The sequence below is a fragment of the Hippoglossus hippoglossus genome, chromosome 3, assembly GCF_009819705.1.
Source record: "Hippoglossus hippoglossus isolate fHipHip1 chromosome 3, fHipHip1.pri, whole genome shotgun sequence".
Classification (NCBI taxonomy): domain Eukaryota; kingdom Metazoa; phylum Chordata; class Actinopteri; order Pleuronectiformes; family Pleuronectidae; genus Hippoglossus; species Hippoglossus hippoglossus.
In genome coordinates, this window is record NC_047153.1 from 1886052 (window position 1) to 1914030 (window position 27979).

The 27979-nt window shown below is 43.1% G+C and overlaps 1 pseudogene; it reads right to left on the reverse strand.

The window, feature by feature from the left end:
- Window positions 1-1231: 1231 nt before the first annotated feature.
- On the reverse strand, window positions 1232-27855 carry LOC117759310 (annotated as a pseudogene).
- Window positions 27856-27979: the final 124 nt, after the last annotated feature.

A 27979-nucleotide genomic window follows, 5' to 3' on the forward strand; every position in this document is an offset into this window, starting at 1 on the left:
GCCCTGGTGTTAACAGCCCACAACATGATCACAACGAACTGGCTCGAACCCCCGCCACCTGCCTGGGACCAATGGACCCAAAGACTCAGCGAACAGCAAAACTACAATTCAGGATGGACATTTATTCAGAGGAATGGTCGTCTGTCATAAGGTATTTAGCAAAGTGAACATATTGTATCTATTTGTATTTCTTTGGACACTTTGGAATATGAATGTAACCCCTCAACTCATTACATGTCTCATGCCATTGCATTGGTAACTTTTCTTTTGTACATTAAGACCAAGTCTATTTGTGTGTAAGTTAAACTGTGAGACTCACTGTCAAGGAACTTGTTTTAATAAATGTAAAAAAATAAAAACAGACATGGTTGTAAACAGTGGTGACACGACACAGTGACACTAGACAATAAGTGTCGGGCCTCATTTCCCAAACGGTGCCATGTGTCTGATCCATCGTGTAAATGCGTGTTCGCCCCTTCGCCCTCATGACAAGACGCCGCCACAGCCTCCTCAGTGAGTCATGTGATGTCAGAGAATTTAAACTTTAATGAAGTGGAAACTGTTTATTTTCATGTAAAAATAAAGAAATGATTCATGTAAACAAAGCAGCCACAAGATTTTACAAGTGAATAAAACAACCTGAGGTTTGAAAGAGACGTTTCCGTGATGATCAAACTGGATTTCGTGGTTTTCCTGCAGCAGTTGAATTAAATCATTTGAAGCTGAGATTTTCGACCTTCTACCGTTAAACAGTGAAACATGGAAAGTGAGAAACTGTTTTAAAATATGAGAAGCTTGTCTGAACTCAGCAGTTATTTATTAATAACAGCGACTGCTCACAGCTTCATGTCCCGACCAGTAAATATAATGTCACATTTGAAAATAAAATTTGCATTAACACATTTTTCTGCACATAACTTTGAAATATTTACGACTTTGACTTTTGTGCGTCAAAGGACAGAGCAGCAGCAGATCCAGTGATGATGCTGTGTCACATCCACAGGAACACACAGGGAGGATGGTGGACTGGACTCTGTGTGACAGCTGATCTCAGAGCAGCTCACCTCCTCTGATTCCTCTGGAGCTCTGTCTCCACTCTGCCTCCCAGCAACAAGGCCCAGTCAGAGCCGCTCTACACACAAGCTGCTGCTGCTTCAGCCTCTGGATCCTCAGGACACAGCTCAGCCTCCGTCCACACACACTGTCCTCTTCACACTCACCTTCACTAAGATCACCATCTGTTGAGAGAAGAAGACATCAGTGTTTCCAGAGACTCACTTCATCAGCTGTGAGTCAGTGATGCAGCACATCCAGTAGAAAGAGCAGCAGGGACTTCAGTCCTGTTCAGAGGTGGAGCAGCTTCCTCTCTGCTTCATGTTCACGTGTTGGAATGAACACGCTAAGAGCTAAGTGTGTTTCCTCTGCATGTCAAAGTGCAGAGTGGACACCTGAGAGGTGGATTTACTGCTGTTACAGGTGAAGACATGTTTCACTGTGTGAGCACGTGCACATAAAAGGGGCGGGGTTAACTGCGTATGACCAATCACAGACATGGACAGTTTGACTGACAGCAGAGCCTCATATTTCACAACGAGGATCAAACTGTTCTATAATAAAAACCAGAGGAGAACAAACACATGATCCAGAATAAAAGAAACTCAGTCACAGCTGCTAAATGCAGGAAGAACAGCTGGTAAAACATCTGGGATTGTGTCAATGTGTAAGTTACAGCGCCCCCTGGTGGCATTTGGTAAAAATATATTACGTGACCACGATATAATAACGTGTGAACGAGATAAATAACTCGAGGCCACGAGATCTGAATCTGTTGTTTACTAACAAGACGAGTGGAAGAGAAGAAGATTCTTGATGAGAAACGTTTGAATCCCAGGATGTGACACACAGTGTCTCACTGTCTCTGAGGACACACACTGACTCTGAGGACACACACTGACTCACTGTCTCTGAGGACACACACTGACTCTGAGGACACACACTGACTCACTGACTCTGAGGACACACACTGTCTCACTGTCTCTGAGGACACACACTGACTCTGAGGACACACACTGTCTCACTGACTCTGAGGACACACACTGACTCTGAGGACACACACTGTCTCACTGTCTCTGAGGACACACACTGTCTCACTGACTCTGACGACACACACTGACTCTGAGGACACACACTGTCTCACTGTCTCTGAGGACACACACTGTCTCACAGACTCTGAGGACACACACTGTCTCTGAGGACACACACTGACTCTGAGGACACACACTGTCTCACTGTCTTTGAGGACACACACTGTCTCACTAACTCTGAGGACACACACTGTCTCACTAACTCTGAGGACACACACTGTCTCACTGTCTTTGAGGACACACACTGTGGTGGACACCTCTGACATCACTCCTCAATAGAAACACATGGACCTATCTTCAGGAAGCTGACTGAGTGCATCTGTTGTTTTGGGGACAGGATGAGTCTGGAGAGATTGAGATGTTCTGGGTGAGTTAGAGATCAACTGAACCAACCAGACGTGGATTTAAACTTCCCTTATCCGTCCCTTTAAGGAGAGTGTGCACCACACAACAGTGTAGAGTCACTGTGGTCAGTGGGCGGAGCTTTGATACGGGTTGATCTCCAACTTAACCTGGAGCAGGTTAGCCGTTCATCAGAAGTTACCATGGTGATTTACCTCGTTAAGAAGTGGACGAGCTTCGTAGGACTGAAAAAACTAAACCTGAAGTTAACCTGATAACCACAAATCCTGCTTGGTAGCACAGACCCTGGATCTGTGATACTGACTGTGTTTAGTAAAATACTGATGAAAGCAGCGTGGACTGACTCCAACCATCTACTGACCTCAGAGTCTCCAGTCGACAGGTTGGACTCTGCTCTAGATCAAGCAGCTCCTTCACTCCTGAGTCCTTCAGGTTGTTTAGTCTCAGATCCAGTTCTCTCAGATGAGAGGGGTTTGACCTTAGAGCTGAAGCCAGAGAAGAACAGCTGATCTCTGACAGACTGCAGCTCTCCAACCTGAATAAATAATAAAACTTAACTGTAAATTAAACTGAGTTCATGTGTGAAAATAACACACAAATATTCATGTGAGCACAGACTCATAACATGGAAGATAAATATGAAATCAGACATGTTGGACTAAAAACGAGTCCTGATTCAGTACAAATAGATTATTTGGACCCGGTCTCTGTCCTGCAGATCAGTTTAGGAAATCCAGAACTAAACTCAGATGTGTTTTAACAAGTAGCTGAATATTTAAAATGTCACAGATTAATTAATGAATGGATTCAAGTTATATATGAAGAGGAATTATGTTAAATTAGAATTAAATCAGATCAATTGGGTATAAATGCTGTTTTATAGATATGAGATCTACAAAAGTCAGACAGTGAACTGACCACAGAGTCTCCAGTCGACAGGTTGGACTCTGTAGAAAACCACACAGCTCCTTCACTCCTGAGTCCTGCAGCTTGTTGTCAGTCAGATCCAGTTCTCTCAGATGAGAGGGGTTTGACCTCAGAGCTGAAGCCAGAGAAGAACAGCTGATCTCTGATAGACTGCAGCCCTCCAACCTGAATAAAGAAATATGAATATTTGAATGTGTCCTCCTGTTGTTGTGGATCGTCATCATGTCAACACAGACTCTCAACATGCTGCTGACCTCAGTCCAGTCTGTGACCTGAAGATAAATATCAGATCAGACATGTTGGACCATTGTTTCATTCATCACCTTCTTCTCTGTGTGTTGGTCACTGAGCAGGTTTGTGTAATTAAACACTGTTTAAAGTAGGGATGGCTCCTGACAGTCACTTCCTGTTTGTTTCTATACTTATCAACTGTCCAACGTGTTTCAATAAGAATGTGTCTTATTTTGAAAACCTGAGGAGGACGAGTGCTCGGCCTCAGTCCACATGTTATTTACTGACACTTTCTTAGTGATCAGGAGCAGGTGAGTGCAGGTGAATGGAGTTGATGAGGTGGCCGTGACTGACAGGCTGGGTGAGTGACAGATGACTGAGGGACAGTGAGCAGAGCAGAACTGAGACAATTTAAATAAATAATGACCCAATAAGAAAGAAAGTTGGAAAAGTGAAGAAGGATTTAAGGACCTCAGAGTCTCCAGTCGACAGTTTGGACTCTCCAGTCCAGAACACAGCAGCTTCACTCCTGAATCCTGCAGCTCAATGAAGTTCAGATCCAGTTCTCTCAGATGTGAGGGGTCTGACTTCAGAGCTGAGGCCACGACTTCACAGTGAGTCTCTGAGAGTCCACAACCACCGAGTCTGTAATTAAAGAAAATATCTGTTAGAATAAAATCAGAAAACACAACATTCATACAAAACGTGATCATGTGACCCTCACCCTGGTAAATCCCCTTTTTGTCTCATGAACATGTTAAAAACTCCTCAAGAGAATCCTTTCAGATTTGGTACAAGCGTTCATTCAGACTGACAGAGGAACTCATTAGATTCAGGTGGTCAAAGGTCAAAGGTCAAGGTCACACAACATGTTTCTGGCCTCTTGAACATGATGTCTCAAGTCTGTCTTTAGGGAATTTCTTCACATTTTGACCAGTTGGACTCAAAGATAAACTGATTAGATTTCAGTGGTCAAAGGTCAAAGGTTACAGTGACCTCATATTATTGTGAATGCAACATGTCAGGAACCTGGAGGGACGGACACTGCACTGGTTGGTGGTGGCGTACAAACGCAGGGTGGGAATTCTAGTTTGACCAGAAAGAAGAATAAACGATATTTCCAGTTCTGCTTCTTCAGTTTAAAGGAACAGTCAGTGATTCTCATCCTAAACACAGAGAAGCTGTGATTTATCTGATTAATCACCGTTTCTAAATGCATATAAACATATAACAATTTCATTAAGCAGGAATGAAATTAATATAATTATTTAAAAATATATATATATATATTTTTAAATAATTCTCATCCTAAACATATAACAGTCAACCTAACAAATGGATCTGTAGTGTTTGTTAGGGTAGTCACTAATAAACAGTACTTACCACATTTAGTATCAGTAAATATGAAATCTCGTCACATTTCAATCCTCCTTTCTCAGACCTGTGCCTACTGTTACATTACTTTAGTAAAATGAGGTTTGTTTTGAGTATCAGGCTAAAAGAACATTATTTAACATATATTCAGGTATTTTCTTTAGTATAAAACAAATTACTAAACACTACCTAAACACTTATTTCGTGATCGTCTCCTCCCACTATGCTAGCTGTTTGCTCTGAAAAACCTTTACACATGTGTGTATATATATATATATATATACACATATATATATATATGTGTATATATATATATATACACATATATATATATACAGGTATATATATATATATTGAACCCTCAAACTCCTGAACAGTGATCACATTGGATTTCACTCTCCACATCTGATCTAGTTGTTCTCATATGTACATGAGAACAATGAGAATGTGTATATGTATTAATACCAAATACATAAATGGGTGTGTGGAGGAAGCTGGAGAACCCAGAGAAAACCCTGCAGACACCAGGAGAACCTCCTCCTCACAGAAAGGCTGCACTAACAGTGTTGACCACTGCAACACCATGCTGCCCAAAACAATGAGAACCATTTAACACTGAGTGTATTTGAAGAACGACTCATCTCCACTGATTGAACATGTTATTGATCATGTCTGGACTCACAGAGCCTTCCTGCAGTTCCTCACAGCTGGGATCAGTCTCTGTCGACCCTGGTATGATGTGTTGTACTTATTCAGGTCCAACTCATCCAGAACCTCCTCTGACATCTGCAGCATGTAGGCCAGAGCTGAGCAGTGGATCCCAGAGAGTTTCTCCTTTGATCTGTTCTCTGACGTCAGGAACTGTTGCATCTGCTGATGAACTGAGTGGTCGTTCATCTCAGTCAGACAGTGGAAGATGTTGATGCTTCTGTCAGGAGAAATGTTATCACTATTCATCTTCTTCAGGTTGTTGATGACTCTCTGGATGATCTCTGGATTGTTCCCTGTCCAACCCAGCAGGCCTCCTAAGACTCTCTGGATGGACTCCAGACTGAGGCCGTGAAGGAAGCGAACAAACAGGTCCAGATGACCATTTGTACTGGTGAGGGATTTCTTCATGGTTCTCTTCAGGAGGTCATCCAGGGAGGAGGTACTGTCTGTGTTCCCATATGTTCCCAAGAAGTTGTTGAGATCTTCTGTGTTCCTCTTGGTGTAACAGTGGAACATGTAGACTGCAGCCAGAAACTCCTGAACGCTCAGATGAACAAAGCAGTAGACTGATTTCTGGAAGATCACACACTCTCTTCTGAAGATCTCAGTACAAACTCCTGAGTACACTGAGGCCTCTGTGACATTAAGACCACACCGCTCCAGGTCTTCTTGGTAGAACATGATGTTTCCTTCCTCCAGATGTTTAAGCGCCAGCCTCCCCAGCTTCAGAAGAACGTCCCTGTCAGCCTCCGTCAGCTGCTGTGGAGTCGTCTCATGTCCCTCACCGTACTTGTTGTTCTTCCTCTTTGTCTGAACCAGCAGAAAGTGTGAGTACAGGTCAGTCAGGGTCTTGGGCAGCTCTCCTCTCTGGTCTGTGGTCAACATGTGCTCCAGAACTGTAGCACTGATCCAGCAGAAGACTGGGATTTGACACATGATGTGGAGGCTCCTGGACGTCTTGATGTGTGAGATGATTCTGCTGCACAGCTCTTCATCACTGAATCTCCTCCTGAAGTACTCCTCCTTCTGGGCGTCAGTGAAGCCTCGTACTTCTGTGACCCTGTCGACACATGCAGGAGGGATCTGATTGGCCGCCGCAGGTCTGGAGGTTATCCAGACGAGAGCCGAGGGAAGCAGATTCCCCCGGATGAGGTTTGTCAGCAGCACGTTGACTGATGACCTCTGTGTGACATCAGACACAAGCTCCCTGTGGTTGAAGTCCAGAGAAGGTCTGCTTTCATCCAGGCCGTCAAAGATGAACAAAGGTTTACAGACAGCGAGCATCTCTGCCGTGAGCTTCTGTAACGCTGGATGGAAAACACGGAGCAGCGTGAGAAGACTGTGCTGCTGGTCCTTCACCAGGTTCAGCTCCCTGAACGAAAGCACAGTCAGCAGACCCACATCTTGGTTTTCTAAACCCTCTGCCCAGTCCAGAGTGAACTTCTGCACCGAGAAGGTTTTTCCAACGCCAGCGACGCCGTTGGTCAGGACGACTCTGATGCTGCTCTGCTGGTCAGTTGAGGATTTAAAGATGTCGTGGCACTTGATGGGAGTGTCGTGGAGGCTCTTCATCTTGGAAGCCGTCTCAAGCTGCCTCACCTCATGTTGAGTATTAACCTCTTCACTCTGTCCCTCTGTGATGTAGAGCTCAGTGTAGATCCTGTTGAGGAGGGTTCTACTTCCTGTTTCATCAGTTCCTTCAGTCACATGTTCACATCTCCTCCTCAGACTGAGCTTATGTTCATCTAAAACCTCCTGCAGACCACGATCTGCTGAAAGACAAGAAACAATGTCAGAGACAGAGAATCTGAGAATCTGCTGATTGTTTTCATCAGATACAGAAAAACTACAGAAAATAAAAGCTTTTTAACTTTGTGCTTTTATAACGATGTTAAATGTTGATGCTGTATGAAGGAACAAAATAAAACCACATGTGCTGATGTCAGAAGTGAAGACATCAGCAGACACATGTACAGTGCTGCTCTGACCGGCTGTCTGAACTCCAGCTCCTGTTCTGGATCTTTGTCCACACTGGGGACAGGAGGAGTCTCCTGAAGAACCAGACTGGTCCCAGTATGAGGTGATGCACTGTCTGCAGAACCAGTGTCCACAGCTGGTGGAGACTGGATCCTTCAGGACGTCCTGACACGAAGCACAGCAGGACGACTGCTCCTCCTCAGAAACATGACTCCTCTTCCTCTCTCTGTGAAGACATTTCCTGATAACTCACATGTCCCAGTCACAGGTTGTCATTACTTCTGTCAAGGAGGTTTTGTTTTCACCCAGTATGTTTGTGTGTTGGTTGGTTTGTTCGTTAGTGGGATTATAAAAAACACTGAACAGATTACCAGTAAACTTAGTGGAAGGATGTGTCCTATGAACCAGATAAGGGGGGGGGGGGGGGGGGGGGTTCAGAGGACTGATGTTTACCAGTGTGTGGAATTTGGTGCAGATCCAAATCAAAATGAGTCTCTAGTGAATTCCAAAGTGGTTTCATAAGGAGCGTGTTGGTTCTTGGTGGAGGTCTGAGCTCTTTGAGTGATTCTGAGAGATTAGTCACCAACTTCAATGAAGCTGTGTCCTAATGCAGGGGCCACACTAGAGGAAACTAAATCCTCTTCAGAGCAGGTCACAGTAGAAACAGTCTCTTACTCTGTGTGTGAGGGTCCAGGTTCATTACTGAAGTATGGAGGACGATCCATGGACCGGTCACTCTTCAGAGACACACAGCTGGACCCTGGAGACTCTGCTCTCAGTCTGTGGTCCTGACCTCTGCAAACACAAACATGTTTTTATTCAGAACACATCATTCACTGGTTCATTCTCTGAGGATTCAGTTTGGAGGTTCACATGTTTGTAGCAGGTCTCTTACTTTGTGTGTGAGGGTCCAGGTTCATTACTGAAGTTTAGAGGATAATTCATGGACCGGTCACTCTTCAGAGACACACAGCTGAACACTGGAGACTCTGCTCTGTCCTCCTCTTCCTCCTCATAACCACTCATCTTCAGTCTGAGAGGAAAAACACTGTGAGCTCAAACACACACAATGAAGCCAGGTACATAAACTCAGTGTTTCTTCAAATCTAACAGAGTCAACCCTCCTACACTGTTTCCCTGTTGTCACGGTAACCTGAGACAGTTGTAGGTTTAATGTGTTGGACTCTGCCGATCACAGCGTTGAGTCAAACTGTTGATTGACTGACAGAAGTTCATCCTGAATCTTCTTCTCTCTAAAGTCCACGTGTAGAAAACTGACTCAGAGTCAGTGACAGTAAAATAATATGAATGAATAATATTAATGTTGCTGAACACTCACCAGCCTCAGACTTCACGTCTCCTCCGTCTGCTCGTTACAGTTAAAACAAAGACTGAACACTTTCACTTTCACTGGCTGCTCCTCCTCTCTGCAGTTACTGGAAACCACGTGACTCGGTGTGTGTGTGTGTGTGTGTGTGTGTGTGTGTGTGTGTGTGTGTGTGTGTGTGTGTGTGTGTGTGTACTCAGAGTATGTAGGAGATGTACTATTGTACAAGTACAATACTAAAGTGCCCTTTCATGTAATACTAGTTTATGTCATTTGTAAATCCACCAATAAACATGTAAAGCCATAAACAAACGATAACAAAGTAATTTTGATAAATCAACTACATTAAAGTGAATTAATACAAGCTCATGAAGTTCACGTGTCCTTCAACACCCTGCCACTAGGAGAAGGAAACTCAACATCTAGTGTTAATGTCATAAAGGCTGGAAATGAATTACAGATCTTTATAGACAGTAACACTGAGAGCACATCAGTCAGCAGCTTGAAGCAGCACTCTGTATCTCCACCCAGTTCTATGGCTTTGTGCCCAAATGAAGGTCAAACACAAGCTCTTCAACTTTATATTCACTTTAAAACTCACACAAAATCAGTATAAAGTTAGAAACCTACATATATAGTGTTGTTATATAGTACAGATGTTTTAGATTTATGTTTATATATATATATGTGTACCTGTGTCTGCAGGTCGATGTCTCTCACTCCTCAGCCAGTGAGTCCAGAGCTTTACTTGGATCCACAGTGAAGACTCTCCACTGGTTGGTGACCACTGCTGTAACGTACGATTCTGAAAACACGTTCTGTTATTAAACACTTGATGAACAGACGTGATGAAGATAAAACATGAAACTGTGAGTTAACTCTGTTAATTAGTCCTTTGAAGGCTCTTTGTTCCACAGCTGCTGTTCACATCTGTCTCTGGGGATCCGATCACATGAAACTACATCTGTCACCAGGTGTGAACTGACAAACTTAGAGTGGTGTGATCAGCAGACGGATGTTAACAGCAGGTGTGAGAGTGTGACAGTAAAACTTTCAGAAAGTTGTGTTCACACTCACCTGCTCACTTTTCTTCCTTCTGCTCATCCCAGTGAAAATGGAGTCTGACACGTCCCTGTTCTCAGGCTCCTCCTCCCTGTTGAACCAGTTCAAAGTCCAGTTCATACACATGAAGATGAACTGGTTCACGTTCACAGTTCATTTTTTATTGGGATGGTTATGATGTAGATAACAGACTTACGATCATGTAGTTAGTTAATAATTGATGGTGTCGGATCACCGACACACACACACACACACACACACACACACACACACACACACACACACACACACACACACACACACACACACACACACACACACACACACATCTTTTTACCACACACACAGATTATTATTCTGCAGAAACAGATTTACTGTGATCAACTGAAACGTGAGTATTTAACGTCACATCTGCATTTGAAGAGCAGCTGTTTAAAGTAGCGTTACGTCTCCTCAAGCTCTTTATTCAGAGTATTGGTGTTAATGTGTTACAGTGAAAACTAAACTTGTCGGCTACATTCAGTTTTTACATCGTTAATCTTTGGCAGATTTTACTGAATCTGTCATTCTTGTGTTAAATAAGTGGACATGCAGAATAATGTTTGTTTATCACATGAAAATAAATTATAGGAAGTGTAACTTTACTAGAATAGACAGTCACATAGAGAACCTGAGGCTGATGTCCACCTATTTCCTAAGATGAAGTGAAGTGATTATGATCTGATGAACTTTGAAGTAATAAACTTTTATTTTTACCATGTAACATGAGACAGAAGTGGAATCCAACCAGACTGAACACTGAGTCATCACTTCAACACTGACTCCAGGTACAGACCTGTTTTCATAACTTACTAACAATCAAAGCAAAGGATTGCACATAATACATAATGCATTAAATGATATATGCAATACTTTTAATGTGGAAGAACTCCATACTGCACATTCATTGTCTTGGTAGTGCACTGTTTAATCCAAAACCATATTCAAATACATAGTTGAATATCCACAGAAAAGAAGGACACAAACTTTGTTCACAAGTAACACTTCCTCTACAATAATACCATACTTTTATGTTTCCTGTCATTTTATTAGGGACGGACGAGCCTGAAGGACGCAGCTGTGCTGACCGTGTTCTGTCTCTTATGGCAAAGAAGAAAAATAAAACACAGGTCCTCTTTAGTTAAGGGAGGAAAACATGAAGTGTTGTGCAGATGAAGCTGGTGCAGGTCGTCCTCATGTTGACCAGCCTGAAGCTGCTGATCTCCACCATGTTGCTGCTGCCACAGTGGATGCTGAGGACATCAGGTGCTGCAGTGCTTCATGTACTGAAAAGAAGAAACTCACTGTAAAGGATGTTTTATGTTGTGTATGTTCCAGCAAAGACTGGTTCTTACAGTTTATTCTGTGTTCAGCAGGTGGAAGCTCCACAGATTTCAGACAGAACCGATGTACTGGGCTCTGGGTTTGTACCCTCATGGTTAAATGCACATATTGTAAGTCACTTTGGATAAAAGCATCAGCTAAATGAAATGTAATGTGCTGAAAGAAATAAAACATTGTACAAATAGATAAAATGTCTTTCTACCTCATCTGTAATATTCAAGGTGATAATCTCTCACAGAGCTGTTGATAACAGTCCACATCAAGTCTCTCCACTTCTCTGTGTGAAAACATAATTATACAATAAATATGAGAACCAACAGTGGTGTGTGGAGATTATAATCTGATCTAAACTGTCTAATTCACTGTAAATTCCATAACAGGCTAAATAAAGAAGGTGGCAATAGTAATGGTGGTTATACCAGCCTGTATCAGAACATGCAACTTACACATGTAGCGTATTGATATTAACTTATTAACTTATTCAAATTAAAATCAAGTCACAACCAAACACACGACTCTGTAGTAGTGTAGTTAATTTGCTTCAATCTGTTCATTACACGTGTTAAATAAACGGTAACTTTTATAACAATTACATATTAAAAACCACTTGAGGCATGTAAGCATATGATTATGATAATAGATAAAGCAATAGGTTTTGTTGTTGTGTAGTTTCAAGGTTACTTACCTCTCGTGAGTTCGTTGGAAAGATCGCGACCATCCTGAAGCAGCAACACCGCAGCGCTAGCCGGTTAGCAGCCGCGGGTAGCATGTAGCCTAGCTCCTTAGCCTGAGCTAACCAGGTAACGTTGAGCTCTGTGGGCGTGGCTCAGCTGTCAGTCTTCACTCGCGCTCCTCCTCTTTGCCCATTTATTGGTTAGCCAGGAACTAGGAGGAGTCAGCACCGGCAAGATGGCGCCGGGTGAACGCCTACTACTAGTCTCATTTTCACTCTTCAGAAACCAACGGGTGACGTCACGGACCCTACGTCCATCTATATATACAGTCTATGGTCTTCATCTGTGATTAAAGGAATCCTCATTTGATAGGAATCCTCCTTTGATCAACTTCAGTCATACTAGTGTAGAATGACACAGATCATAGGAAATTAGCTCACCTATTTAAGAGAAACATTTGTCAGTGGAACCAGACACGACGACCGTGAGCCAACGTCAGACACACGAGAAACTTCTCTCCAGTGACTTTCGACCATCACAAGACAAGAGAATACTCTACAAAAACGTTTGTACACAGCTACAGAAGAAAGTACTCGACAGGAACCTTCTTGCTACACTGCAGCACCTGTTAATCGACATGGAGAGGATCAACAGCTCAGGAGATGAGCCACACAAGTGCAACTTGAGCAAAATGCTCTGCCGAGAACTCAAGGACTCGCATAGGGAGATCCAGGAGCTGGTGGCTGAAAACGCCCGTCTGAAGGAGCTGGAGGCTGAAAGCGCCCATCTGGAGGAGCTAGAGGCTGAAAACGCCTGGCTGAAGGAGCTGGAGGTAGTAAACGGCCGACTGGAGGCTGAAAATGCCTTGCTGAAGGCTGAAAACGCCCATCTGAAGGAGCTAGAGGCTGAAAGCGCCTGGCTGAAGGCTGAAAGCGCCTGGCTGAAGGAGCTGGAGGTAATAAACGGCCGACTGGAGGCTGAAAATGACTTGCTGAAGCAGCTGGAGGCTGAAAGCGCCCGTCTGAAGGAGCTGGAGGCTGAAAGCGCCTGGCTGAAGGAGCTGGAGGTAGTAAACGGCCGACTGGAGGCTGAAAATGCCTTGCTGAAGGCTGAAAACGCCCGGGTGAAAGACCTGGAGGCTGAAAACCAACGGCTGGAGAAGCTGAGGGCTGAAAACGCTGCTCTCAAATTACAGATCACCATGACAAATATTTCCAGGGGAGAAGAGAGGAAGAAGATGGGCGAGAAGTTGGAGTCTTCTGCCTCACTTCTGTTGAAGTCCAAAGGCGACGTGACCAGCTTGATTCAGCTCGTGGAGTCTGAAAAAGCCAAAGAGAAGGAGCTGGAGAAGGAGCTCAGGAACATGCACATGAGGTTTAAAGTAAAAGAGGTCGAGGTCGTCTCCCTGAATGCAGACCTGAAGCTCCAGGAGGACAAGCTGCAGCAATACATCCTCAAAAATGAGGGCAGGTCCGAGGAAATAGAGGAGCTGCAAAAAAAAAATAGAGCCTTAGATGAAAGGTGGTCCACCGAGCACAAGGAGTCCCTAGAAAAGGAAATCAAGCTGGAGGACGACATCAAACTCCTGATCCAGCAGAACATTGTGCTTCAGGTACGTTACACCAACTCATTCTGATTGAATAATATTGGATTGTTGATTTGTTTCCGATTCAGACTTTGAAAAAGAAAAGAGTGAAACTTATGTTGTCTCTGTCTTTTCAGGAACAGGCCTTGAGGACCGACAGCTACAAGGAGAGGGTCAAGAAGGAGAAAGAGGAGAAGAAAGAAAGGAAGAAGAGCGAGAAGGAGGAGGAGATGAAAAAGAAAGAAAGGAAGAAGGAGGAGGAGATGAAAAAGAAAGAAAGGAAGAAGGAGGAGGAGATGAAAAAGAAAGAAAGGAAGAAGAGCGAGAAGGAGGAGGAGATGAAAAAGAAAGAAAGGAAGAAGGAGGAGGAGATGAAAAAGAAAGAAAGGAAGAAGGAGGAGGAGATGAAAAAGAAAGAAAGGAAGAAGGAGGAGGAGATGAAAAAGAAAGAAAGGAAGAAGAGAGAGAAGGAGGAGAATGAGGAGAATGAGGGGACGACGAGGAGGAGGAGGTTCCCCTGTTTTCTCTTCAACTTCAAACCCTCCTAATCTCCTCTCCCATCCTTTCTCTCCCTCTGCCCTGTCAATCATCCCCTCATCCCAGCTCCCCCACTACCTTACACCTTAACCCCCCCCCCCCCTCCTCACCCTCCATCTACCTGTATGTGTTAGAAAATAAAAAAGAAGGATCTATCATAACAGTGACCTTTCCTCTGTCTAGTGATTCCAGAAAGCTCTGTCAGTATGTGACTTGTACATCTCAAGAACTGTTCTTCTTATCAGCTACACACATGTTTATTCAAAGGCCGATTGAAGAGCAGTTTTTGTGACTGTTGTGATTTATTTTTTAATAAACTTTGAATAAACAGACAACCAGCGCTGTGGCTGATGTTTGGTCCACAATCAAAATGATGAAAACCAAACATTTATATGTAAAAAAAACTAAATATCTATTTATATTTGATTCCTTTGTATTTTAGCTGGAAAACACACATTCTCCGCAGCACTATCCTTTTATTAGATTTAATTATATTATTTTGAAAGACACTGACAGACTATGTATCTACTTAACTAAGGTATGTTTACTTAGTTTTTCTGCTTTTTATTCTGCATCAAAATATACATCACGTAATGTACATCACGTAATAACTCCGCTGCAGCGATCACATGGTTTTGTTGACACCCCATCGACACCGGTGTCGGCTATCCTCACAACAAACTCTCTTTACATCTTCATCCGACGGTCCATCCTCAATACACGATCTTTGACATGAACCCACTCTGTTAGAAGAAGCGGGTTCTTCCTCAATAGACGATCTTTGACATGAACCCACTCTGTTTAAAAAGCGCGTCCGAGCATCGCATCGCATCATCGTGTAAGTTTAATGTGACTTTATATTTTATTTATACAACTAACGCGGTCCAATTATTCAACATCTACATGTTGTGATGTTGAAGTTGTAGTTAAATTACATGTTTTCGACTTTAGAGAAAAAGGAAGCAAACAAGCGGCATAGCATACTGAGAGGAGAGCTAGCTAGCTAACCAAGCTAACAGAAAAAAGCTTGTAATATTCATTTTGTGTATTTAAACACACGTATTCCATGAACTAAGTTAAATATACATGTTAATCGTGACAATAGACGTTAAAGTAACATGTCTGGTCAAAGCTGTGGTTCAGATAGCGATAAGAAAACAGGAAATTATGAATTAATGTTCACTCAAATATGCTAATTTCATGCTACAGGTGTGAACATGGCGGCTGTTTACCTCCTCACATCTTCTCCGCTGTCAGATATAAAGCTGTGGACTATGTGTTTGAGGTGAGTTTCTTCATTTTACCTCTGGAATATCTGTTTAATTAATAGTATGAGGTTATGTTAATGTTAAAGCTGGACTGGACTAAGGTGATAAACGTCTTGCACCACTTATAATTGAGAAATCTGTGAAAAATATTGATTATTAATGATGTTATATCAATCCAGTCAACAAATAGACCAACAGGATCGTCTGTGTTTCCATTCATTTGCATTTCTGTGTTTATTTCCAAATACAACTTAGCATTAACCTCATACTGTTCTGTCCAGACTCAGTTTGATTTTAACCTTTGGTGTTACTTAAATTAATGTGTGTTTACTTTTGCCTCTTAATCAAATTTTAACCTTTTGTTTACATTAAATTATTCCGGTGTTTGTGCATGATGTATTGTAAGACTTCTCTGGGTGTTAACAAAGGCGCCATGAAGTATTATTATTATTATTACTTCAGACGACCACCAGTTTGAAAGTCATGATGAACTTGCTGGCACTGCCGGCGCCTTACCTGACCGACACCCACCTGTACCCTCACAGTGGCAAACTGCCTGAAGTCACCTACAGGACACCGTGGATCAGAGGTGATAGAGTGACTCCACTAATGTTTTATATTGTTGGTGTTGTAGCAGAATCAAGTTTCAAGTTTTATTTGTCATATGCAAGTTAACACAGGGTCGACAGGACAATGAAAGGAGTCGGACGAGGAGAAACCGGTCAGATCAGCAGTGAACAGTCACTGCTCCCTGACTTTACAGATTACAGATTACACACAGAAATAACTTGAGGCCTACTTGCTGCATTGAATTAATTTATGTTAAGAGTGACTGTCAACAATAAGGTTTGTTTTTATGTTGTGTTCCTGACAGGAAAGGTGATCTCCACCTGCAAACTCTTTGTCAGTGGTTCCGTGCTTGACGACCTGGGAGGAACAAAACAACCTATGAATTTTACAGAGAGGTGATGTAACTCCCTCACTCTGCAACATTTCCCCCCTCCTGCATTTTATTATATCACCATTTAAATATTACTTTCATTTTTTGAATGTCATAGGTGGATGATTTTGATTTTAAATGTTTTTGTCACGTTCCAGATTTAATGTGACTCTAAATGAGGTGAACAGGGATGTGGAGAAGATACCCAGCTCTAATCCGGACTCACTTGAAGCTGAGGATGAGGCTGTTTGCAATTTAAAAGAGTCACAGGTCAATGGTTCATGTCACGAAAAGTAGCGTTACGTCTCCTCAAGCTCTTTATTCAGAGTATTGGTGTTGATGTGTTGTAACGTGTTAGTGAAAACTAAACTTGTCGGCTACATTCAGTTTTTACATCGTTAATCTTAGGCAGACTTTACTGAATTATTGTGTTAAATAAGTGGACATGCAGAATAATGTATTTTTTTTGTCACATAAATAAATTATAGGAAGTGTAACTTTACTAGAATAGACAGTCACATAGAGAACCTGAGGCTGATGTCCACCACCTATTTCCTAAGCTGAAATGATTATGATCTGATGAACTTTGAAGTAATAAACTTTTATTTTTACCATGTAAAAGTCTGTGAAGGAGTTAACCTGGCACATGTATGACTTTACATATCTGTGTATTTGTGTTGAATGCTCCTCTAGGTGACTCAGACAGCCTGCACCTGTGGATGTCCAACATGAGACACAAGTGGAATCCAACCAGACTGAACACTGAGTCATCACTTCAACACTGACTCCAGGTACAGACCTGTTTTCATAACTTACAAACAATCAAAGCAAAGTATTGCACATAATACATAATGTATTAAATTATATATGCAATACTTTTAATGTGGAAGAACTCCATAACGGAACATTCATTGTCTTGGTAGTGCACAGTTTAATCCAAAACCATATTCAAATACATAGTTGAATATCCACAGAAAATAAGGATACAAACTTTGTTCATAAGTAACACTTCCTCTACAATAATACCATACTTTTATGTTTCCTGTCATTTTATTAGGGACGGACGAGCCTGAAGGACGCAGCTGTGCTGACCGTGTTCTGTCTCTTATGGCAAAGAAGAAAAATAAAACACAGGTCCTCTTTAGTTAAGGGAGGAAAACATGAAGTGTTGTGCAGATGAAGCTGGTGCAGGTCGTCCTCATGTTGACCAGCCTGAAGCTGCTGATCTCCACCATGTTGCTGCTGCCACAGTGGATGCTGAGGACATCAGGTGCTGCAGTGCTTCATGTACTGAAAAGAAGAAACTCACTGTAAAGGATGTTTTATGTTGTGTATGTTCCAGCAAAGACTGGTTCTTACAGTTTATTCTGTGTTCAGCAGGTGGAAGCTCCACAGATTTCAGACAGAACCGATGTACTGGGCTCTGGGTTTGTACCCTCATGGTTAAATGCACATATTGTAAGTCACTTTGGATAAAGCATCAGCTAAATGAAATGTAATGTACTGAAAGAAATTAAACATTGTACAAATAGATAAAATGTCTTTCTACCTCATCTGTAATATTCAAGGTGATAATCTCTCACAGAGCTGTTGATAACAGTCCACATCAAGTCTCTCCACTTCTCTCAGTGTGAAAACATAATTATACAATAAATATGAGAACCAACAGTGGTGTGTGGAGATTATAATCTGATCTAAACTGTCTAATTCACTGTAAATTCCATAAGGGGGGGGGGGGTATGATGCACAAAATATCCTTGTTCGCAGATGATGTTCTTTTGTTTATTAGGAATCCAGTATCATCTCTTCCTGCTCTCATGCAATGTCTGAGGAACTTTGGGGAAATCTCCGGGTACAAGGTCAATGAGGGGAAATCAGAAGCAGTGATGATCACAGGAGACCGGCCCCGACAGTTAGACGGAGAGACGGAATTCAGACGGTCTAAAAAGGGCTTTAGGTCCTTGGGGGTCATTCTGACTCATAACTCTTCATCATACAAAGCTTATTTTGATAAACTCATTTCTCAGATAAGAAATGACCTAGAAAGATGGGGGAAGCTCCCCCTGTCTTTAGTGGGTAGGGTGGAGACCATCAGGATCAATGTATTGCCAACGATGCTGTTTCTCTTTTGCTCGCTTCCTATCACCGTCCCAGTGTCTACATTTAAATTCCTGGACAGGCTTATTTCTGAATTCATATGTCAGAATAAAAGGCCCAGATTAAGACTGAAAGTCCTTCACTCAGACAAAGAGAAGGGTGGCTTAGCATTGCCCCATTTCAGAAGCTACTACTGGGCATCACAACTTTGAATATTGGTCTCATGCATTAGGCTCGATATGGAAACAAAATGGGCACATATAGAACAAAGCTCTGTAACTAATATATCTATTTCGGCCCTCCCTTTCGTGGAGGCAAAAGTACGGCGAAAATTTAAGATTCAAAGTGAAAAATGTTGAATTTGCCATTGTCGTTATCTAGGGCAACTTAAATAGCTTCTATTTGTGACTTTCTGCCAGCAGAACTGGACAGTGGTTTTAGTGGGTGGGCAAGGAAAGGTGTGACCACGATATACCAGCTACTGGAGGGAACGACTCTCAGGCCGTTCTCACAACTTCAGATCCAATATAGCATTTTGCCTAATGAGGTGTTCAGATGTTTTCAAATACCACATTATCTGACGACACATAAGGAATGGGATGGAACTAAAAGATTACAGACAGATTTTGAACAGTACTGGATTGATGTGGTGGAGAATGAGATATTTCACCACTGGTAATAGCTAACTATGACAAGAAGTCTAGCCCCCTCTGCTGGGGAGGATGTGGATTAACAGGAGACTTCTCACACATCTTTTGGGATTGCCCAAAACTACGAGTATTCTGGAAGAAGGTAATGAGTGAAATTGGAGAGATTTTAAAATGTTGAAAATATGACTTGAACCACAGGGGCTGGTTTTAGGGAACATACCTTCAAGTGGGTTGGGAAACAACTAAATGTGTATGTGCAGAGCCCTGGTGTTAACAGCCCACAACATGATCACAACGAACTGGCTCGAACCCCCGCCACCTGCCTGGGACCAATGGACCCAAAGACTCAGCGAACAGCAAAACTACAATTCAGGATGGACATTTATTCAGAGGAATGGTCGTCTGTCATAAGGTATTTAGCAAAGTGAACATATTGTATCTATTTGTATTTCTTTGGACACTTTGGAATATGAATGTAACCCCTCAACTCATTACATGTCTCATGCCATTGCATTGGTAACTTTTCTTTTGTACATTAAGACCAAGTCTATTTGTGTGTAAGTTAAACTGTGAGACTCACTGTCAAGGAACTTGTTTTAATAAATGTAAAAAAATAAAACAGACATGGTTGTAAACAGTGGTGACACGACACAGTGACACTAGACAATAAGTGTCGGGCCTCATTTCCCAAACGGTGCCATGTGTCTGATCCATCGTGTAAATGCGTGTTCGCCCCTTCGCCCTCATGACAAGACGCCGCCACAGCCTCCTCAGTGAGTCATGTGATGTCAGAGAATTTAAACTTTAATGAAGTGGAAACTGTTTATTTTCATGTAAAAATAAAGAAATGATTCATGTAAACAAAGCAGCCACAAGATTTTACAAGTGAATAAAACAACCTGAGGTTTGAAAGAGACGTTTCCGTGATGATCAAACTGGATTTCGTGGTTTTCCTGCAGCAGTTGAATTAAATCATTTGAAGCTGAGATTTTCGACCTTCTACCGTTAAACAGTGAAACATGGAAAGTGAGAAACTGTTTTAAAATATGAGAAGCTTGTCTGAACTCAGCAGTTATTTATTAATAACAGCGACTGCTCACAGCTTCATGTCCCGACCAGTAAATATAATGTCACATTTGAAAATAAAATTTGCATTAACTTTGTGCAGAAACACATTTTTCTGCACATAACTTTGAAATATTTACGACTTTGACTTTTGTGAGTCAAAGGACAGAGCAGCAGCAGATCCACTGATGATGCTGTGTCACATCCACAGGAACACAGGGAGGATGGTGGACTGGACTCTGTGTGACAGCTGATCTCAGAGCAGCTCACCTCCTCTGATTCCTCTGGAGCTCTGTCTCCACTCTGCCTCCCAGCAACAAGGCCCAGTCAGAGCCGCTCTACACACAAGCTGCTGCTGCTTCAGCCTCTGGATCCTCAGGACACAGCTCAGCCTCCGTCCACACACACTGTCCTCTTCACACTCACCTTCACTAAGATCACCATCTGTTGAGAGAAGAAGACATCAGTGTTTCCAGAGACTCACTTCATCAGCTGTGAGTCAGTGATGCAGCACATCCAGTAGAAAGAGCAGCAGGGACTTCAGTCCTGTTCAGAGGTGGAGCAGCTTCCTCTCTGCTTCATGTTCACGTGTTGGAATGAACACGCTAAGAGCTAAGTGTGTTTCCTCTGCATGTCAAAGTGCAGAGTGGACACCTGAGAGGTGGATTTACTGCTGTTACAGGTGAAGACATGTTTCACTGTGTGAGCACGTGCACATGAAAGGGGCGGGGTTTACTGTGTATGACCAATCACAGACATGGACAGTTTGACTGACAGCAGAGCCTCATATTTCACAACGAGGATCAAACTGTTCTATAATAAAAATCAGAGGAGAACAAACACATGATCCAGAATAAAAGAAACTCAGTCACAGCTGCTAAATGCAGGAAGAACAGCTGGTAAAACATCTGTGATAGTGTCAATGTGTAAGTTACAGCGCCCCCTGGTTGCATTTGGTAAAAATACATTACGTGACCACGACATAATAACGTGTGAACGAGATAAATAACTCGAGGCCACGAGATCTGAATCTGTTGTTTACTAACAAGACGAGTGGAAGAGAAGAAGATTCTTGATGAGAAACGTTTGAATCCCAGGATGTGACACACAGTGTCTCACTGTCTCTGAGGACACACACTGTCTCTGAGGACACACATTGTCTCTGAGGACACACTAACTCTGAGGACACACACTGTCTCACTAACTCTGAGGACACACACTGTCTCACTAACTCTGAGGACACACACTGTCTCACTGTCCCTGAGGACACGCACTGTCTCATTGTCTTTGAGGACACACACTGACTCTGAGGACACACATTGTCTCTGAGGACACACACTGTCTCACTAACTCTGAGGACACACACTGTCTCACTGTCTCTGAGGACACACATTGTCTCTGAGGACACACTAACTCTGAGGACACACACTGTCTCACTAACTCTGAGGATACACACTGTCTCACTGTCTCTGAGGACACGCACTGTCTCATTGTCTTTGAGGACACACTGACTCTGAGGACACACACTGTCTCTGAGGACACACTGACTCTGAGGACACACACTGTTTCAGAGGACACACACTGACTCTGAGGACACACTGACTCACTGTCTCTGAGGACACACACTGTGGTGGAAACCTCTGACATCACTACTCAAAAAACACATGGACCTTGTGGAGGTGAGGCGGCTAGGAGACCACACCACAGAGGAATCAATCAGCACAGGTGAGAGCTGTTGGCTGATTGGTCCTCACGCTTAAAAGGCAGCATGTGTGCTGCCTCAGGAGGGACTGGGAGAACTCTCGGGAAGACTCAGACTCAGTCTTGAAGAGACCAACGGAGCTGTAAAGCTAGTTGCCTTCAGTTGAAGTTTATTTATGTTTGTTAAGTGTGTTTGAGTCAATAAAAATGCTAAAACCAGAATGGTTCGTCTCTGGCTGCTGTGGTGAGAGCCCCGTGGCATGGTCTTCTGCCACAGACCTATCTTCAGGAAGCTGACTGAGTGCATCTGGTGTTTTGGTGACAGGATGAGTCTGGAGAGATTGAGATGTTCTGGGTGAGTTAGAGATCAACTGAACCAACCAGACGTTGATTTAAACTTCCCTTATCCGTCCCTTTAAGGAGAGTGTGCACCACACAACAGTGGAGAGGTCACTGTGGTCAGTGGGCGGAGCTTTGATACGGGTTGATCTCCAACTTAACCTGGAGCAGGTTAGCCGTTCATCAGAAGTTACCATGGTGATTTACCTCGTTAAGAAGTGGACGAGCTTCGTAGGACTGAAAAAACTAAACCTGAAGTTAACCTGATAACCACAAATCCTGCTTGGTAGCACAGACCCTGGATCTGTGATACTGACTGTGTTTAGTAAAATACTGATGAAAGCAGCGTGGGACTGACTCCAACCATCTACTGACCTCAGAGTCTCCAGTCGACAGGTTGGACTCTGCTCTAGATCAAGCAGCTCCTTCACTCCTGAGTCCTGCAGGTCGTTTCTTCTCAGATCCAGTTCTCTCAGATGAGAGGGGTTTGACCTCAGAGCTGAAGCCAGAGAAGAACAGCTGATCTCTGACAAACTGCAGCCAATCAACCTGAATAAAGGATAAAACTTAACTGTAAATTAAACTGAGTTCATATGTGAAAATAACAGACACATATTCATGTGAGCACAGACTCATAACATGGAAGATAAATATGAAATCAGACATGTTGGACTAAAAACGAGTCCTGATTCAGTAAAAATAGATTATTTGGACCCGGTCTCTGTCCTGCAGATCAGTTTAGGAAATCCAGAACTAAACTCAGTGTTTTAACAAGTAGCTGAATATTTAAAATGTCACAGATTAATTAATGATGGATTCAAGTTATGTATGAAGAGGAATTATGTTAAATTAGAATTAAATGAGATCAATTGGGTATAAATGCTGTATTATAGATATGAGATCTACAAAAGTCAGTCAGTGAACTGACCACAGAGTCTCCAGTCGACAGGTTGGACTCTGTAGAAAACCACACAGCTCCTTCACTCCTGAGTCCTGCAGGATGTTGTCAGTCAGATCCAGTTCTCTCAGATGAGAGGGGTTTGACCTCAGAGCTGAAGCCAGAGAAGAACAGCTGATCTCTGACAGTCTGCAGGTCCACAACCTGGATAAAGAAATATGAATATTTGAATGTGTCCTCCTGTTGTTGTGGATCGTCATCATGTCAACACAGACTCTCAACATGCTGCTGACCTCAGTCCAGTCTGTGACCTGAAGATAAATATCAGATCAGACATGTTGGACCATTGTTTCATTCATCTCCTTCTTCTCTGTGTGTTTGGTCACTGAGCAGGTTTGTGTAATTAAACACTGTTTAAAGTCGGGATGGCTCCTGACAGTCACTTCCTGTTTGTTTCTATACTTATCAACTGTTCAACGTGTTTCAATAAGAACGTGTCTTATTTTGAAAACCTGAGGAGGACGAGTGCTCGGCCTCAGTCCACATGTTATTTACTGACACTTTCTTAGTGATCAGGAGCAGGTGAGTGCAGGTGAATGGAGTTGATGAGGTGGACGTGACTGACAGGCTGGGTGAGTGGACAGACAGTGTTGTGCAAGTTCCACACCTCATGAACTAGTTCAAAGTTCAGTTCATACAAGTAAACATGAATAGTTCACGTTCATAGTTCACCATTTTAAATTCTGAACTAGTTCATAGTTCAGTTCATTTCATAGTTTTTAAGGAGGAAAAGTGAGAATGAAAGACTAAAACTTTATCCATCACTACCCCTTGCCTTAAACTGTACTTCATATGTATCAATTACTAAAATAAATGTTTTTTTTAATTTTTTTTAATTAATTGCTAATTTTCACTTCCCTGTTTATTTTATTCATACCCTTGAAGGCTGCAGACAATGTGGTTTTGGGGCTGTTGGGACTGTTGGCAGGGGTCTTGGTCTTTTTTTGACTTTCAATTACTGGAGGTAACTTTTTAGGCTAGCTGGATGCTTCAACGTTTTAAATTAGATGTGGATGAGGCTGACGTCCGGACTTTTTAGCACACAATTTGCACAGAAAGTGAGATTTTTACTGTCGGAATCTTTATCAGTGTGTAAAAATCCCGCAAATAATAATAAGGTGCATCGGATGTAGTAGTCGCCGAGTCTGCGTCTCTGCTTTCACTTGCCATTTTTATATGAGACTGAGAGCTGTTGTCTTGGAATACGTTTGGACTACATGTGTGTGCGATGAATCATGGGTAACGTAGTGCGAAGTCGAGTTAGTTGGTTTAGGTTAGCGGAAATTTTACGGGCACTGAGCAACGACATGGTGCAAGTGTTCGATTTAGACAGCGTCTCTCCTCAGGAGAAGGAAAACATTCCATAACGTTTTACCTCAGATAATTTGAACGTGTTCACCGTTCAAATTCATTATTTGTCATTAAGTTGCGTACAGTTCATCGTTCTCATAAAAATGAACGTGTTCAATGATAAATAATGACCCAATAAGAAAGAAAGTTGGAAAAGTAAAGAAGGATTTAAGGACCTCAGAGTCTCCAGTCGACAGTTTGGACTCTCCAGTCCAGAACACAGCAGCTTCACTCCTGAATCCTGCAGGTAGTTTCCTCTCAGATCCAGTTCTCTCAGATGTGAGGGGTCTGACTTCAGAGCTGATGCCACGACTTCACAGTGAGTCTCTGAGAGTAGCCAACCACCGAGTCTGTAATTAAAGAAAATATCAGTTAGAATAAAATCAGAAAACACAACATTCATCCAAAACGTGATCATGTGACCCTCACCCTGGTAAATCCCCTCTTTGCCTCATGAACATGTTAAAAACTCCTCAAGAGAATCCTTTCAGATTTGGTACAAGCGTTCATTCAGACTGACAGAGGAACTCATTAGATTCAGGTGGTCAAAGGTCAAAGGTCAAGGTCACACAACATGTTTCTGGCCTCTTGGACATGATGTCTCAAGTCTGTCTTTAGGGGATTTCTTCACATTTTGACCAGTTGGACTCAAAGATAAACTGATTAGATTTCAGTGGTCAAAGGTCAAAGGTTACAGTGACCTCATATTATTGTGAATGCAACATGTCAGGAACCTGGAGGGACTGACACTGCACTGGTTGGTGGTGGCGTACAAACGCAGGGTGGTAATTCACTTGGATTGAGTGATTGTCTCCTCGCACTGAGCTAGCTGTTCGCTCGGAAAAAACCTTTCCACATGTGTATATATATATATATATATATATATATATATATATATATATATATATGGGTCCTTGAGCTTGAGGAAGAACTCCAGCACTCTCCACATCTGATCTAGTTGCTCTTATATGTAAATGAGAACAATGAAAAATGTATATATACACAAACCAAATGTATACATATATTTACGTATACAAACGTATAAATACACACACACGCACACACACACACACACCAGCCAGTAGCCACTTCTCCTTTAGCGGTCTCAGGGGCCTGGAGCCAATCTCAGCTGACACTGAATCTCAGTCTCCAATCAACCTAACTCTGATCTACATGTCTTTGGGTTTGTGGAGGAAGCTGGAGAACCCAGAGAAAACCCTGCAGACACCAGGAGAACCTCCTCCTCACAGAAAGGCTGCACTAACAGTGTTGACCACTGCAACACCATGCTGCCCCAAACAATGAGAACCATTTAACACTGAGTGTATTTGAAGAACGACTCATCTCCACTGATTGAACATGTTATTGATCATGTCTGGACTCACAGAGCCTTCCTGCAGTTCCTCACAGCTGGGATCAGTCTCCATCGACCCTGGTATGATGTGTTGAACTTATTCAGGTTGAACTCATCCAGAACCTCCTCTGACATCTGCAGCATGTAGGCCAGAGCTGAGCAGTGGATCTCAGAGAGTTTCTTGGATCTGTTCTCTGACGTCAGGAACTGTTGCATCTGCTGATGAACTGAGTGGTCGTTCATCTCAGTCAGACAGTGGAAGATGTTGATGCTTCTGTCAGGAGAAATGTCATCACTCTGCATCTCCTTCAGGTTGTTGATGACTCTCTGGATGATCTCTGGATTATTCTCTCTCCGACCCAGCAGGCCTCCTAAGACTCTCTGGATGATCTTTGGATTGTTCTCTGTCCGACCCAGCAGGCCTCCTAAGACTCTCTGGATGATCTTTGGATTGTTCTCTGTCCGACCCAGCAGGCCTCCTAAGACTCTTTGGTTGGACTCCAGACTGAGGCCGTGAAGGAAGCGAACAAACAGGTCCAGATGACCATTTGTACTGGTGAGGGATTTTTCCATAGTTCTCTTCAGGAGGTCATCCAGGGAGAAGGTACTCCTTGTGTTCCCATATGTTCCCAAGAAGTTGTTGAGTTCTTCTGTGTTCCTCTTGGTGTAACAGTGGAACATGTAGACTGCAGCCAGAAACTCCTGAACGCTCAGATGAACAAAGCAGTAGACTGATTTCTGGAAGATCACACACTCTCTTCTGAAGATCTCAGTACAAACTCCTGAGTACACTGAGGCCTCTGTGACATTAAGACCACACCGCTCCAGGTCTTCTTGGTAGAACATGATGTTTCCTTCCTCCAGATGTTTAAGTCCCAGCCTCCCCAGCTTCAGAAGAACGTCCCTGTCAGCCTCCGTCAGCTGCTGTGGCGTCGTCTCATGTCCCTCACCGTACTTGTTGTTCTTCCTCTTTGTCTGAACCAGCAGGAAGTGTGAGTACAGGTCAGTCAGGGTCTTGGGCAGCTCTCCTCTCTGGTCTGTGGTCAACATGTGCTCCAGAACTGTAGCACTGATCCAGCAGAAGACTGGGATTTGACACATGATGTGGAGGCTCCTGGACGTCTTGATGTGTGAAATGATTCTGCTGCACAGCTCTTCATCACTGAATCTCCTCCTGAAGTACTCCTCCTTCTGGGCGTCAGTGAAGCCTCGTACTTCTGTGACCCTGTCAACACATGCAGGAGGGATCTGATTGGCCGCCGCAGGTCTGGAGGTTATCCAGACGAGAGCCGAGGGAAGCAGATTCCCCCGGATGAGGTTTGTCAGCAGCACGTTGACTGGTGACCTCTGTGTGACATCAGACACAAGCTCCCTCTTGTTGAAGTCCAGAGAAAGTCTGCTTTCATCCAGGCCGTCAAAGATGAACAAAGGTTTACAGACAGCGAGCGTCTCTGCCGTGAGCTTCTGTAACGCTGGATGGAAAACACGGAGCAGCGTGAGAAGACTGTGCTGGTCCTTCACCAGGTTCAGCTCCCTGAACGAAAGCACAGTCAGCAGATCCACATCTTGGTTTTCTAAACCCTCGGCCCAGTCCAGAGTGAACTTCTGCACCGAGAAGGTTTTTCCAACGCCAGCGACGCCGTTGGTCAGGACGACTCTGATGCTGCTCTGCTGGTCAGTTAAGCTTTAAAGATGTCGTGGCACTTGATGGGAGTGTCGTGGAGGCTCTTCATCTTGGAAGCCGTCTCAAGCTGCCTCACCTCATGTTGAGTATTAACCTCTTCACTCTGTCCCTCTGTGATGTAGAGCTCAGTGTAGATCCTGTTGAGGAGGGTTCTACTTCCTGTTTCATCAGTTCCTTCAGTCACATGTTCACATCTCCTCCTCACACTGAGCTTATGTTCATCTGAAACCTCCTGCAGACCACGATCTGCTGAAAGACAAGAAACAATGTCAGAGACA